The 16834-nt window shown below is 43.4% G+C and overlaps 1 protein-coding gene and 1 non-coding gene across 2 annotated transcripts in view; both read left to right on the top strand.

Moving 5' to 3' along the window:
- LOC145396090 (protein O-mannosyl-transferase TMTC1-like) overlaps positions 1-16834 on the top strand; it is a 170788-nt gene that overhangs the window by 29625 nt on the left and 124329 nt on the right. The window lies entirely within an intron of this gene.
- On the top strand, positions 8053-8171 carry LOC145396120 (5S ribosomal RNA). Its single transcript, XR_013896730.1, has one exon. It is a non-coding gene; the product is annotated as a 5S ribosomal RNA (ribosomal RNA).

The following is a 16834-nucleotide window of genomic DNA, read 5'->3' on the forward strand; positions in this document are numbered from 1 at the left end:
TGCGTTCCACTCATCTTTCAGTTTCTCCTGATACTCTATCTTTTTCTCTCTTTTATCCAACTCACTCACTTTCAAAACCTCCCTGCCACATCCAACCCTCCTAGCTCTCACCCATCTCTTACCTACTCTTAACTTTCCCTCCACCAGGTAGTGGTCAGACACACCTCCACCCTCCCCTCTTAGAACTCTCACATCCAACAATCTTCCTATTACATTCCTAGACACAACCACATAGTCCATCAAAGCTCTATCAACAACCCTTCCACCCTCCTGTCTCACCCATGTATACTTATAAATATCTTTCTTCTCAAACAGCGTATTCCCAATCACCATCTCTCGCTCAACACACATCGCTATCATTCGTTCCCCATTTTCATTTCTTCCAGGCACACCATGCATACCAACTACGCCTTCAACTGCTACATTTCCCACTCTAGCATTCAGATCTCCCATCATTACCACATTCACATTCGCTCCAAAACCCTGCAGACACTCATCAACATCATTCCAGAAAGACTCCCTCTCTTGTTCATCCCTTTCACTACCAGGCCCATATGCACTCACAAACACCCACAACTCACGTTCAAATTTCGCTTTCACCCACATCAGTCTCGATGACACCTCCTTCCATTCAATCACACACTGCTGTACTTCCGGACTCACTAACAAGGCCACACCTTCTCTTGCCCTTCCTCTATCAACACCTGACAATCTTCCATTCACACTTCCAAACATAGATTCCCCTTCCCTTTCATCTTCGTTTCACTCAAAGCTAACACATCCAACTTTCTTCTCACAAACATTCTCCCAGTCTCCTCCCTTTTAGCCTCAATCGTACTACATCCACGCACATTCATAGACCCAATCTTCAGGGTACGGGGATAACTCCATCCCCCATCCCTTTCTCTGGCCTGTCTCTTTTTAGGAACTAAAAAACAGAGGAGGGGGTCCCTAGTCCCCTCACCCCGCCCCTTTTAGTCGCCTTTTACGACACGCAGGGAATACGGTGGCAGTATTCTTCCTAACACAACCTGGCCGCAGAGTAGTAGTACCACCCCATAATGCGGCCAGGTTGTGTCCCCCCCGCCACAGGGGGGACCCATGTATACTTGTAAATATCTTGCTTCTCGAACAGGGTATTTCCAATCACCATCTCTCGCTCAACACACATCCCTATCATTCGTTCCCCATTTTCATTTCTTCCAGGCACACCATGCATACCAACTACACCTTCAACTGCTACATTTCCCACTCTAGCATTCAGATCTCCCATCATTACCACATTCACATTTGCTCCCAAACTCTGCAGACACGCATCAACATCATTCCAGAAGGACTCCCTGACTTCTTCATCCTTTTCACTACCAGGCCCATATGCACTCACAAACACTCACAACTCACGTTCAAATTTCGCTTTCACCCACATCAGTCTCGATGACACCTCCTTCCATTCAGTCACACACTTCTGTACTTCCGGACTCACTAACAAGGCCACACCTTCTCTTGCCCTTCCTCTATCAGCACCTGACAATCTTCCATTCACATTTCCAAACATAGACTCACCCTTCCCTTTCATCTTGTATCACTCAAAGCTAACACATCCAACTTTCTTCTCATAAACATTCTTCCAATCTCCTCCCTTTAAGCCTCAGCCGTACTACATCCACGCACATTCATAGACCCAATCTTCAGGGTACGGGGATAACTCCATCCCCCATCTCTTTCTCTGGCCTGTCTCTTTTTAGGAACTAAAAAATGGAGGAGGGTGTCCCTAGTCCCTTCACCCCACCCCTTTTAGTCGCCTTTTACGACACGCAGGGAATACGGTGCCAGTATTCTTCCTAACACAACCTGGCCGCAGAGTAGTAGTACCACCCCATACTGCGGCCAGATTGTGTCCCCCCCGCCACAGGGGGGGAGTGGAAGGTTTACCACACTGTGTGTGTGTGTGTGTGTGTGTGTGTGTGTGTGTGTGTGTGTGTGTGTGAGAGAGAGAGAGAGAGAGAGAGAGAGAGAGAGAGAGAGAGAGAGAGAGAGAGAGAGAGAGAGAGAGAGAGAGAGAGAGAGAGAGAATAAATCTGCTGTGATTAAATATTGCGATAGTAGACACCCCTTACACACACACACACACACACACACACACACACACACACACACACACAGAGTGAGAGAGAGGAGTTACAAGGAAAAGTTAGGATCATGACTATGCAGCCAATACCGTGGAGATATTTCTTGTTTGCCTGGGAATGCATATCCAGTTCACATTTATTTTAGTGTAAGATCCTGCCGATGAATCCCTTAAACTTCTCTACTGTTAACAACGTCCATGTTGAGTCAGTTCCATGTGGAGCAGATCATGCAAGTGAAAAAGTTTTCACGTAATTCTGTTGGTAAATTTTCTCATTTACGGCTTCCAGCCATGGTTGTGTACCGAGTCCGTGTTAATAGTAAGTATCTTTCTACGTAATGATTGTGAAACCCATTCAGATTTTAAACACTTTAATGAACTGACCTCGTAGTCTATGAGTTTCTACTAAAAAAGTCCCACAGTCCTCAGGCGAACCTAACACCTTAGTCTCCTGAACTCTTTTTAAGTCGACGTATGTCTTTTTCAAGCGACCAAAATTCCATAGCAACTTAGGAAGTGGCCGTATTAAGGAGACATAGACTGTGAGAACAATCTCTTTATTCCTAGAGAGAGAGAGAGAGAGAGAGAGAGAGAGAGAGAGAGAGAGAGAGACTTGGAATGGTAAGAACAATCAGGAGAAATGCTGATAAGAAAAGTGAGAGGAGAAACTGAAGCAGAGAAGAGGAAAACACGCAGGTGAAAAAATGGAACAATGTTATAGAAGTGACACGCGCGCGCGCACACACACACACACACACGCGCACACACACACACACACACACACACACACACACACACACACACACACACACACACACACACACACGTACTCACAAACGCACACTTTCTGAACATTTGTCGACCTATCTGTCTGTGCCTGTCTGTGCACTGCCCCTCCCCCCCCCCATCTCTCTCTCTGGATCCTTTGTCTCATCACCAGTTTCCTTTTCCCTCCTTCCTCTTTCTTTATAGGTATCTTCTCGGTCCCTACCTTCCTCCCTCTCGCCTTTCCTTCGTCTGTCTCCCCCTTAGTCACTCCCTCCTTACCTCACTCTTCTTTCTCCTTTCCTGTCACAACTTTGCCTTATTTTTTCAGTTGTCATGTGTTACCTTTTTTTCTCCATTACTCTCTCCGTATTTCTTTACTTGTACTGAACCCATTTCCTTCATTGCTTTCTTTCCCCAGTAATAACTGCATGCTCCTTTTTCTCTCCCTCTCTCCGTCGCTCCCTGTCACCCGAAATCTCTTTCAATCCGCTCTTCCCACTGTCTTTCCCTCCCTTCCTCTCCCTCCCCTTGTCTTTCCTTCTTAACATCCCCCTCCCCTTGTCTTTCCTTCTTAACATCCCCCTCCCCTTTCTTGCCCTAAAAATTAACCTATTTTCTTCCCATCCGTAATCTCTACTTTCTCTCCGCAAATTTCTCTAATTTCTCTATTTCTCTTCCTCCCTTTTCACTTGAATGTCATTCTCAATGCTTTCGTCTTAGTTCTTTCCCTGCGTCATTGCCATAATAACGCACTTTCTTCCTCCTCCCCGTTACCTTGTCTTCTTTTCTAATTTTTCTCATATCGTTCTCAGTATTCCGTTCCGTAGCTGTCTTTCCCACTTTCTCCTTTTGTTATCCCTATTTCTATGTTTGGTCCATTCCAATTTTCTCTCAGCTGTCTCCCCTTTTGTCTCTGCTTCCTGTCTCCCAGCCTTCCAATTCACATCACCCTTTTCTCTTTCCCTTTCACACTGCTTGAATTTCATTTCACCTCTCACCGTCTCTTCTTCTCACCCTTTGTCTCTTAACTCTCGTTGTTCTCTCCTTGCCTCTCCCCTTTTTATTTTCTCTGTAACTGCCCTCTCATTTCTCATTATTCCACTCGCTCTCCCTCTCGGCCTGTCGCTCCCTGTCTTTTAACTCTCTGTCTCTGTCTCTGTCTCTCTCAGTGCAGTAAATTTTCCCTAACTTTGTTTATGTATATACTGTATTATTTTTTTATTAGTTGTTCGGACTATACGTAATTAGAGAGGTGCTTGAAGTACAGAAACCCCTAGCTGGCTGTGAGCGAGAGCATGGAGGGTACCGGATGGAGTTATGGGGTCGGAGAGAAAAGTAGGGAGGGTTGGGTGGGAGTGTGGTACTATGAGGAAGGGAGGAGGAGGGGGTAGCTCTCCATCGAGCAGTGTTACAAACGCCTTAGTCCACAGAAAAGGAAACGAAATTATTCCGACGTCTGTACATACATGTATGTCCTCGTTTGGGTATGTGTACACCAGTACAGTGGTTCCTTACACATGACCACTTTACTTTTCATGTCCAGATAATGGAGTGTATACATACCTCAGTCTCTAAAGTACACACACACACACACACACACACACACACACACACACACACACACACACACACACACACCTCCCTCTCATATTCCTCCCATCCACCTTCCCTTCCCTATCCTTTGTCAAGCCTCCTGACTTCCCTCCCTCCCATATTCCAAGCCTACCATTCCATCCATCAAACCTTCTCGTCCTAGTCTTCCTTACATCCCTTTATTTTTCATATCCTTATCTTATCTTACTATTCATTCTGAGTCTGGCTTCTTCATACTCTCTCCTGCTTTTCTTTCCCGTCCTTTCCTCTTCCTAGCCAACCCATCCCCTTGCTTTGTCCGTCCTTAATCTATCCTCCCATTCCACCATCCTTCTCTATCCCTGCCCTACCCTCACATCCCAACACATTTTCCCTAACTTACCCTCCCATCCCATGCCCTTCTTTCCTGTTCCTAAGCTTCTCTGCCACCCACTTTACCTTTGCTGCTCCTGGCCTCCTCTCCCGTTCCCTAACCCTCCTTTGTCCCTAACACTCTCTATCCACCCTCTCTTCTCTGTCCGTATCTTATAATCCCTTCCCACATCCTCCCTTCCCTATCCTGACACAGCCTCCAGCTTCCTCACCCTTTCCTCTCCCTAGTCTCTTTTGCTATTCCACCCCACTTTCTCCTCTCTTTACTTCCACTTCTTTCCCTCAGGTCTATCTCCCTTCTCTGCTTCCCCTTTCATCTGTTTCCCCTTTCCCTCACCTCACCCCATTCCCAGACTTCCCCTTCCCCTCCTCCTCCCTCCTATCCACCCCTCCATCTCTCCCCTTCCCCTCCATCAACGGGGGGAGGAGAGGGGGAGAAGCTACATGACGTTAAAGTATGACCTTTGAAAGCCTCATTCCCTTTCGTGCTTTACTTTAAAACTAAGATTTTTTAGTTGGCCATTTTTTATTTCATTTCTTCCACTCTGAGTTCAGCCAAAGCCAAACCATTCAAACTTGTGAAATTCTTATGCATCAGCCAAATTTGCAGAAAGGCATTTTGCTCTTTGTCGAAATTAGTTCCATGCAAACTCGCCAGTGCAAAATATTTCTTGCCCCGCTACTTGCAAATCACGTATTTCCCGGCACCGGCTCGCTTGTACAGGCAGGGACAAACGCTCGCCTGCTTTTCCATTGCGTCTGCATCACATTTATGGCATGTCCATTGCTTTCCTCCCTGGCGCATCGTGTAGAGAATTAACTATGGCCAGAGAAACATACCAAGCTTCTCTCAGCTTAGGGATATTAGCCAGCAGAGGAAAGTATGAAGCAGAAGAGATTATTCGAACCTTTGTCCCTTACTGTACGCCGAGGCAGCAAATTGCACGTATCCGCTACAGTTGCCTCCACATGACTTTAACTGAACGGGGCTGTACCCTATCTTGACGTTACCTTCAGCTGTACCCGCGGTGGCACTGGAGGCTTCGTAACGCCACTCTTTTAGCGATTTGTTTATTTTATTATTTTACCAGAATATTCCCTTTTATTTTATTTATATTTCTTTACTACTGGCATGGCAGACGGAGGTACCCCCTCTGATGACCCCCTCAGTTGTATTCTCACTAGCTCAGGAGACTTCGTAGCACTGCTTGAGCTATTTTATTTACTTCCGTTTATTTATATAATTTCTCCTGCTATCGGTCTGCATCAGTAGCACAGAAGAACAAAATGATACACAGCCCCATTTTTTTGCTACTACGAGTCATGGTCTCAGTAGTTTAACAAATTTCATAATACTTTTTCCCGTAATTGAGCGTCGTGCTTTGGGACATCTTCCTCCGGACCTGCGACCGTCTAAACAAGCCCCTGTTCAATGATAATCGGAAGAAACATGATAAAAATGGTTACACTTCGTTTCCCTTTACGTCAGGCCATCAGCATCAAGGTACTGAGTGTAGGAAGGCCATTCGTTTTTTATTTTCTTTCGTGTGTTTCAGTGCTGGGTGTATAAAAGCCAAACTTCTTTTTTTCGCTCATGTGTTTCAGCAATGAATGTAGAAAGGACAAATTTATTTCCCCCCTCATTTGTTTCAGTAAGGTCAAAAGTACACTATTTATTGGCAGCTTTACGTACACAGTCTTCATAACAAGGACCCTCATGACCGTGCCTCCTGAACAGCAGCAGGGGTGAAGGAATCTAAGGACACCTCTTTCTTGCATCTGTGGTGGTGGTGCCGGGTTCGATTCCACGACTGTGTAGTCATTTAACAAACACCAACTATACCCAAGAAAAGACCATAATTATTGTTCATTCACTTAAACTAGAGGGGGATTTTCGTCCTTTTGCTTCCTGTTTTCCGTAGCGCAATGGCACAGTGTGATACTACATAGACCTTGCATCCTTCCCATAATACTTTTTAGTGATTACTGCATATCCTTTTTACGCTAACTTGGCCCCAAATTGTCGTCTCTTCATCTTGAAAGCTGAGTTGTAACATTAGATTAACGCAAGAATACGATGTTAGTTAAAATGTAGTGTTGTGGAAAGGATGTAGAGCCGTAGCAGTGTCTCTGTCACGTGAAATAAGCTGCAAAAGGACGAAAATCTGGACCAAGTTAATGTGAAAGTAGTATAGAACCCTATTCAGGTGTTAATCTCATGTTACAGTTAAGAGTTCAAGCTGGAGAGATGGCAGTTTTACACCTAGTTTAAATGAGCAGCGTATAGGTCCATAAAAACCCTTCTGACAATGTAAAAATACGTAAAAGGAAGAAATATATAATGCAAATACAAACTCCTTGATCCTGTCGTATCATTTAGGGATTTTTTTCATATTAAACCTGGATATTGTATGTTGTTTCTCACTTTTGTTACCGACTTTTCATCAGTAACAAGCGGAAGAATATGTAGGTGAAGTAAGCAAAATAAATCGCAGAGGAAGAGGCACTACGAAATACCTCAAGTAAGCAAATCAGAGCCCATTGACCGCTTCCATGGACACGTGTGTGTGTGTATATATATATATATATATATATATATATATATATATATATATATATATATATATATATATTTCTCGGTACTGTATCAGAAAAGATAGAGAGGGCACTGAAATATAACTTTTCTATTTTCTATCCTCAAATAAAGTTCCGATTTGTTCATAAGAATGATCTTAAGATTCAATCATTTTTTCATTACAAAGACCGACTACCGACTGCCCTCCGCTCGTCAGTCGTTTATGAATACAAGTGCCCTAGTTACCATACAGGGTATATTGGAAGCACAATACGAGCTTTCAAGCTAAGGGTTGACGAGCATAGAGGTCAGTCGAGCAGGTCAGGTCTCCCTGTGAGCGACCCTCCTCACTCAGCGGTAAGGGAACATTCATATATTTGTAATACTTCTGTTGATCCCAAGAATTTCTGTATAATAGACACATGTACCAGTATGAATCTAAGAACACTAGAATCCATTCATATTTATAAACGAAAACCCGCCCTAAACAACTGTTTGTCTGCTGTCCCACTGAATATATTGTGCAGTTAAGTCCCCCCTATAATTTAACACTACGTTTTCTCTTTTATGTAGGTACGATGAGCTCATGCTCATATAGTTCTTTTAGGACTTTAAATACAACGGCCATACCACGTTGAGTACACCGCTTCCCGTCCGATCAACGAAGTTAAGCAGCGTTGGGTCTGGTTAGTACTTGGATGGGTGACCGCCTGGGAACACCAGATGCTGTTGGCATCCCTACGTGTCAAGTGGGGTTGGTGGAGGATTAGTGCCCCTCCCTGTAAAACAATTAACTCTAAGCCATTGGCCACCCCGTCTGGGATACATGGCGTCTGGCAATAAATTAATACCTTACAGGTCTTTTTTCATCTCTTTAGATCCACTGAAGATGACATAGATGAATATGTCGAAACGTCTGGACATAATAAATATGCTGTTCGTTGCAACACTGGTATTGCTTTCCCTGTATAAGTTGCGGTTCCCTCAGAACAAGCCTGTCTCAATATATATATATATATATATATATATATATATATATATATATATATATATATATATATATATATATATATATATATATATAAGGTTCTTCAAAGCCTAAAAAGATAGCATGAAATCTTCAACATAAGGAGCATTCCCATAAAAATGATAATATCCCTAGCGCTAGGTTAAGTTGAAAATTTTTATAGCACTCGTTCGGAGCTGAAAGATGTTTATGGTGAAATCTTTAGAATATTAAAGTGAAATCTTTGGAATGTTTATAGAGTGAAATATTTATACAGTGAAAGCTCTGGAATATTTATACAGTGAAATCTCTGAAATATTAATACAGGTACTGCGAAATCTTTGAAACATTTATACAGTGAAGTCTTTGAAAATATAGACATAATAAAACACCTCAAAATATAAATGGAGTATAAGCGTTGACAAAGTGAAATGTTTAACACGTGAATGGAAGGATTGAACGAAATTTTGTGGCTACCGATTGGGAAATGAAAATATTTGTGTGTGTGTTTATGTATGTGTGTGTGTGTGTGTGTGTGTGTGTGTGTGTGTGTGTGAACGGGATGCTGAGGACCTCTCGTCACGTTGACCCATCTCACTTTAACCCTACCCCTCCCCACCACACCACACCCAGCCACACCTGCTGAGAGAGAGAGAGAGAGAGAGAGAGAGTGGAGGGGGAAGGAGAGTAGGAGAGAAAGATGGGTTGAAAAAAGAGAGAAGAATGAAGGTAAATTAAACACAGTACAAAAAAAAAGGGGGGACGGACACACACACACACACACACACACACACACACACACACACGGGGGGGAAGGGGTAGTGAGGGAGAGAAAGAGTGGGTTGTTGAAGAGAGAGAAACCAGGAGGCAAATGAAAGAAAAAAAGCAGGGTACCAAGAGAGAGAGAGAGAGAGAGAGAGAGAGAGAGGACAGGGGGGGTGAGGGAGAGAGGGAGGGAGGGGAACGGCACTGCACGCCGCAGTGAATTTGGGCAGTTCAAGAGAGAGAGAGAGAGAGAGAGAGAGAGAGAGACTGAACTGGGGCAAGGCAGGGCAGGAATGTTAATTACGAGGGAAAAAATATAGGAGAAAATGCCAAGGGTTTCGCGTCCTTTCCAAGATTTACCTCATCCGAAGGGCAATCAAAGCCTTTGGAAAATAAATAGATTAAAATGGAAAATAAAATACCCCACAAATTATAGGCAAATATAAAAATTATTCTTAAAAATGTGTAAAAGAAGTTGTAGTGTCTCCCGTCCTCCTTTGCTGGATAGGGAGAGAATTGAGGGACGTTTGTATAACCAGGCAGTACAACAGGTGCTCTAGCTCTTGTGTTGGGAGATAGGGGTTGCAATGCTGTATTTAACTCCTGGTGGTTTTATTGGAGAGAGAGAGAGAGAGAGAGAGAGAGAGAAGGCTACAAACCCCCTTCAACTCTGTTACAAGAACGGTAGAACTTATTTGCTTTATTGTGTTTGATCCCAAGCTATTTCACTGACCAGACAAACCTTACTTTGGTCAGAGGGTCACAAACACTCCCTGTTTCATTAGGATGGTAAAACTCTGGTGCTTCATTTTATTTTATTTTACTACTGACACTTTCATTCACCTGAGACAAGCCCCAGTTAGTGAGATGATTACATAGTTTCTCTCACTCCTTTACTGGGATGGTGCAGCTTCAGGTTTTATTTATTTTTTTTTATTTAACTCCTAGCAATTTTTTTTTTCACAGGTGAGAACCCATTTATAATTAAAGGTAAAAAAAAAAAAAGGTTCCTCACTCTCAGGATTCGCTTAGGTAGAATTTAGATGCTTAACTCGGTGTTCTGGCTGACTCCTGACGATTATACTCACCAGAGAGAGAGAGAGAGAGAGAAAGAGAAAGAGAGAGAGAGTCTTTCACTGAGGAGATACAGCTTGGACAAATTATTCTAGTCAGCTCCCTATGATTTTATACACCAAAGAGAAAATTTAGGTAGCAATACTCTTATCTGTGTGTGTGTGTGTGTGTGTGTGTGTGTGTGTGTGTGTGTGTGTGTGTGTGTGTGTGTGTGTGTGTGTGTCAGTTACTATATTCTGGTTAATCCCTGACGATTTTATTCAGTAGTGTCCAGTCCTAGCCAGTTTAATGGTTTGAAAATGAGCTTTAAACCTGAATCAGCTCTTAATCTCTTCAGTGCGAGGACGTCATTCTTCTATCTATCTGTCTATCTGTCTATTGTCAGACGCCTTAATCCCCTAAGGGTTGACCACAAACAAATCGCTTCCATGTCGCCTTGTCCCCCGTCATGGTGGTAGGCGGGGGCGCCCATCATCCACCCAGATTGTGTACTGTTTTGGGGGTAGCTGTGCACTGAGTGGCAAGCCAGATGATTTCCTGTAAACCAGGAAATCATTGACAGCGCTGGGTGGCAACCATATAACTAACCAACACGTGTCCCTTACGTGACAACAAGTGGGTTGGCGGAGGGTTAGTGCCCCTCCCCGGAAAACAACTAACTAAAAATACGAACAAGAAAACGTCAATCTTGTCCTATTCAATCCTGTGTCACATTTTATTTATTCTAACTTCAGCAGGTTTTATTCAGCTTAGGATTTTTTTTTTTTTCAAACAAAAAGGATGACATGCAGTCTTCATTAACCCTTTCAGTAAAAGAGATCCTTCCTTCTGAACAAAATCGTCTGGAGGCATAAAAAAAAAAAAAAAAAAAAAACTTCAGTCCTCAGAAAAAAAAAAAATTTATTCCTGGGACCAGCAGACGATTTCATTCAGTTTAGGGGGGTCTTGCAGCCGCTTAGGCGTGATTAAGTTTCCCAGCAGGCACTTCCCGCAACAAAGTCTCACTGCTACGGCAGGCGCGGGAGTTTTGGTGGTAATACCGTAGTCAGAGGTAGCTTGACGTGAACAGAAACTGGCGCAGGTGTGTTTTCTGTCCTTTTATTTGCCACAGAAAAATACAGCTGCGACAAGAGAGTGTATCAGAGTGGCATATCTCCCTCGTATGAAGGCTGAGAGTATTCGCTGCCTGCCCTCTCTCTACCCAGCCTGTGAACGGCTTAGGTCAGATTATTTAGAGATACCACATCTCTCAGAGACAGAGAGTTATACATGAATAAGCATGTATTACAACCCTAACACGCACATTATACATCTCACTAAGGCAGGATTAATTACATTAATTACATTAACATGGATATATGTTTCCCCAAGACTTAAACATATGTACACTTCATATTCTTCTATCGCCTTCTTTCACCCTCACTGTGTACGTCCGAAAATCGCTGGCTCTGCACGTCTGAGCGTTCACCTTATTCCCACACCACACTTACACTGAAGTGGTATTTGGAGCTTTATCTCAACACTACAATACATTTTCTCTAAATATGAATAAACACACTTATATATAATATGTATAAGTAGCGAGAGACATAAGTCCACCGTGGAAATGATGCTGGCACCAGAACAGTCTCGTAGTGAAGGGACTAATGAAGGCTGTGTCATATCTCTCCAGGTCAATTAGTCTTCCCTAATCTGAATGAAACTGTAAGAAAATTAGCAAGAAAATATCGAAAATAAAATAATACATCATCTTAGGCTGTATCATGTATTTGCACTAAGGTATACTGAAGTACTTAATGGTCGTAGTGGTAGTCATTTGTGGTGGTTGTGCTGAAGGTGTGGTTGTGGTGGTTGTGTTGGTGATGTCAGGGGTGTCGTGTGGTTGCCGTGTCAGGGATGTGGTGGTGGTGGTGTTAAAGATGTAACTGTGGTGGTGGTGGTGGCATTGTTGTCTGTGGTGGTGGTAGTGGTGGTGATGTAGTGGTGATGGTGCAGTCTTAGGATTATACTAGTGGTTCGAGGTAAGATGTGGTGATGGTGGTTAGTGCGGTAGTGGCGAATGTGTTGCTGTGACTGTGGTGCATTAATGGTGAGCTGTGGTGGTGGTGGGAGTGGTGTGTGTGAGACGGTATGCGATTTTGGTTCAAGGTATAACAAACACTGAATCCTAACAGCAAATTGAAGTCTAGTGGGTCAGCAGGGTCAGCTAACCATTACTATATGCATTACAGTTAGCTATACATAATCATCGTCTGGCTGAAGAATTTTATCTCTAAGAAAAGAAAATAGTCCATTCCTAATTTTTATTAGTATTTTTAGTAGTTCCGTTGAAGTAATGAACGCTGCCTTGTATCAGTAATCTTTCTGTAGTATGATTTGATAAATATACTGCTACTTGGTGAGGTTCAAATCAAGCCGTTTTACTTCCTCGCTATATATTCTAACATTTGTAATACCTAATACTTCGACTACATACTGAAATATTAAATAAGCATGATCTTCCTCACCAGTCGTAACTTTCACTGCCTGATCTGGTACATGTTCAGATATCTAGTAGCAATAACCACAAGTCTCGCTGAATTCCCCATCACGGTCCAGAGGCTTGTGTTACTCCCTGTCCCTTCATAGTCAGTGGAGCAGGAAGCAGAAGGGAGCACCGACCACCACGCCCCGCCCCACCATCCCTCACATGTCCCGCCCCACCATGCCTCACACGCACCGCCTCGCCATGCATTCCTATCCCGCCCCCATCAACTGCCTCCTGATTGCCTGCACTTTTTACTCCTCACCATTTCTCTTCTGCTAACTTTGCCACACTTCTCACGGTCTCGCACTTCTCTTATCCCCTTGAACCCGATGGCGTCTTGTATCGGCTTCCCTATGTTACCTCAAGACGGTTATTTCAGCTTAGGAAACAGTTCGAGATGGATGGTTTAGATATAGCCATTATTACACCCTTCACCAATACAGGGACTTTCCCGAACTCAATAACATCTTTTAACAGCATATAATATAGACAGATACATAGACAGACAGATAGACAGACAGATAGATGGATACTGTCATAGCCCAGGTCCACCTAAATGTTAACAACCAAGTGGACTGCAGGCTGAACTTGCCCCCCCTCCCCTCCTGCAGCCCACCATCCTCCTTTTGGTGGACAGGGAGGGAGCTGCAGGGCATTTGTATAACCAGTCAGTGGAACCAGCGAGTTATATCGGTGCGACCAAGGGAAGGCGTCCCTCTACAGCACAGGAATGAAGGAGTCAATCAATTTTATGTTTAACCTCCAGCTCAAAGTGCCAGTCCAAAGCTTAAGAAAATCATGTGGTGGCTGCCTAATTAAACGACAATTACGTCTTTTGTTGATCTCACCTCAGGCTAACTGTAGATGGTTTACCTTCACCTGACGGAACTAGACCACTTTCACAACCTGAATACTTTGTTGTGGTTGTATGAAATGGGATGAGTTTTAGCTCTGAAGGTGGAATGAGTCTCCCTGGTTACAATTCAAATCAGTCCACCAGTCTGACTACATTTGGCCATCGACTGAGCTGAAAGGGGTTAGAGATCAGTGTCAGGTTAGAGTAAACGCACTATAGATTACTGGCTCGTTCTTGTCTTGCGATCTTGTTAATATTCACAAAAGACTGCTACAGGACTTAGTTTTAGGGGGCACTAGAAGGATTAGTGAACGCTGTATCTAATCCCTCCTGTTCAGATAATCTCTCCTAAGCTGAATAAAATCGTCTGGAAGCAGCAAGACATAGTAACACGTCACTGCATTAAAGGGGGAATGAGTGAATAATATACTCGTAAATTGTCCATTGTTTCATCCCGTCAGACTAACAAGGCTGTTGGTTCTTTTTCTCCTTATTTTCTCATAATTTGCACTAAACTCAGCAACAGTACTTCGTTTCTCTCAGTTGCCCTTCATCTATATCCTATGTAGAGAGTGGTATCCAATGTCTCTTTAACGTTTGGTAATGGAGCATCTGAGAATCTGAAAGAAAGGGTTTAATTCCTTTTTATGGCACTTGATCTTCTAGCTGTGACTATGGCTCGTATTCTTAGTCACTTTGGAGGTCTCGTAACACGTCTCCCTGAGCGATTTTTTCTGGACATGATGCCTCATTGTCCTCTTTCGTGTTATTGATGCAAACTATATCCATGTTGAGACGATATAACTAACGTAGAAGTTGGTGTGCAATACGGAAAATAATCGCATAGGAAAAATTGTTACGAGGTCTCCCATACTACTTAGAATATGTTGTAATTGTACTTCGTTGCCTCCATTGCATATGTAGTGGGTCTGGAAATGATGTGCAGGTGTGTGTGTGTGTGTGTGTGTGTGTGTGTGTGTGTGTCGCAAATTTGCCAATGGGAAATATGTGTAGTTGGATGAGTGTGTTATGTCTGTGTCTCTTCACTACACTTGCGTCACACTAATTTTACCCAAAACATCTCTTCATCTTGAATGCTGAACTATAGCAAGAAATTAAGAGAAGATCAATGCGCTAGTCACGAGGAAGTGCTATATACGGACCCTAAAGCACAGTGAAGCCTTTTATTATTTATTACTCTCACCCACAAAGTATGTTACTCGACCTGGGGAGAAAAAAATATATGAAGGTGTGATAAGCCAAGAAATACGAGATACAAGAAAGCCAATCAATCTTACGAGGGGACGGGTAACAAGCATAAACTCGTGAATAATAGTCGTACTAAGGAAGAGGTACTGTACAAGAAAGCCAGCATCTATGTATCTATCTATCTATCTATATACCTAGGCTGCTTCCCCCACGGAAAGGGAGGTAGCCGAGACAGGACGACACACTCCCCATTTACTCATCCATTCAAACACAGTCAATCGCATCTTAGCCCCAAAGAGGAGAAGGGACAGATCCTCACAGCACCACACCACACATGGGTCAACTGCGCAGTGCAATCAGTGACATCCGCAGCAGGGCCCGACAGCAGAGCTGGTTTACCCCTGCTAAAGAAAAAGTGTTTGAAGATCTCATAAGCCACCATGAATACCGCCCACATTTATTAATTAGTGAAAAATACTACTACTGGGCAGCATAAACTAGGGAAGAAGAAAACTACATGATGGTAAAGTGATCAAGGCCAAACAAGGAAAGCAAATACAAGGACAAAGAAAAAGTGTAAAGAGAGAGGGGGTGAAATGTTTCGAGAGGGGAAAGTGTGCAAGAAGATCCACGAAGTCAACAAGAATACTATCAAGAAGCATAAGAATGCTCGTAAAACTACAAGACGACAGAGGTGATCAGGGCCAGACAAGGAAACCAGACACAGGGGCAGAGAGAAATGATGTAAAGAGTGAGAGGATGAAAATGTTTGGAGAAAAGGTTAGAACAGTTACACCGATGAATATATGTCCCACAAGCATAAGAAAAACTACAGGATAGAAAGGGTATGAAGGTCAAATGAGGAAGCCAAATTCAATAGCAATTGGAAAAGGTATAGTGAGTGTGGGAGTGAAATGTTTTGAGGGAAGGAAGGGGTACTAGAAAACTGAAGTCCTCGAAGATAAGACCTGCAAACACCAAAGCAAACAACAAGATGCCAAGGTGTTTCACGTCGACCAAGGAAGCCAAACACAAGGGTAAAAAAGGAAGGTGCGAAGAGTGAGAGAGTAAAATGCGTAGAGGGAAGGCCGAAAGGGGAGCAAAAACAATCTTAAAATATCTAAAAAAATCAGAAGCACCAAAAGCAACTACAAGATGCCAAGGTGTTCAAGGTCAGAGGAGGAAGCAAGGAGAAAAGATGAGGGTGTTCAAGGTCAAACGAGGAAGCCAAGACCAAGGGCAAGGAGAAAAGGTGTAAGGTGTAAGGGGGTGAAATGTTTGGGTGCCGGGCGAGGAGAGGAGCCCCCGGGGACGTTCTCCTGAGGTAAAACCCAGTCTGGTATCAATGGTTTCTTTACTCCTGGACATACCTCTTGCCGACACACCCCTGGGCCCCCACACATCACCATACTTAGATACGTGATACATACTTACATACTGCACGTGTATATACACACTAGACTCTCTCTCTCTCTCTCTCTCTCTCTCTCACACACACACACACACACACACACACACACACACACACACACACACACACACACACGCAAGCACACAAACCATACCGCACTATACGCTTATAAATACTGTAACACAAAACATGACAACCTCACTCTTCAATCACATTAAACTTCACTGCCTCACATACACAACAGAGAACCATCTTTTTCTCGGGGAATAGAGAGGAAGTAGGGGGACGCTTGCATAACAGCAGTGGCGATGATAATAGTAGTAGTAGTAGCAGCAGCAGCGGTGGTGGTGTTAGTAGTAGTAGTAGTAGCAGCAGCAGTAGTAGTAGTAGTAGCAGTAACAGTAGTAGTAGTTGCTACCCAAGGCTCATCTGAACCTGAACCCAATGGAGTGCTAAGGGAAACTTCTACTCCTGCAGTCCACCTTCTTCCTTTCGGGGAATAGGGAAGGAGTTGAGGGATATTTGTATAACCAGGCAGTGGAGCAAATCA

This window comes from Coenobita brevimanus, chromosome 34 (genome assembly GCF_032717465.1).
Source record: "Coenobita brevimanus isolate Jiangsu-jjx chromosome 34, ASM3271746v2, whole genome shotgun sequence".
NCBI classification, from domain to species: Eukaryota; Metazoa; Arthropoda; class Malacostraca; order Decapoda; family Coenobitidae; genus Coenobita; species Coenobita brevimanus.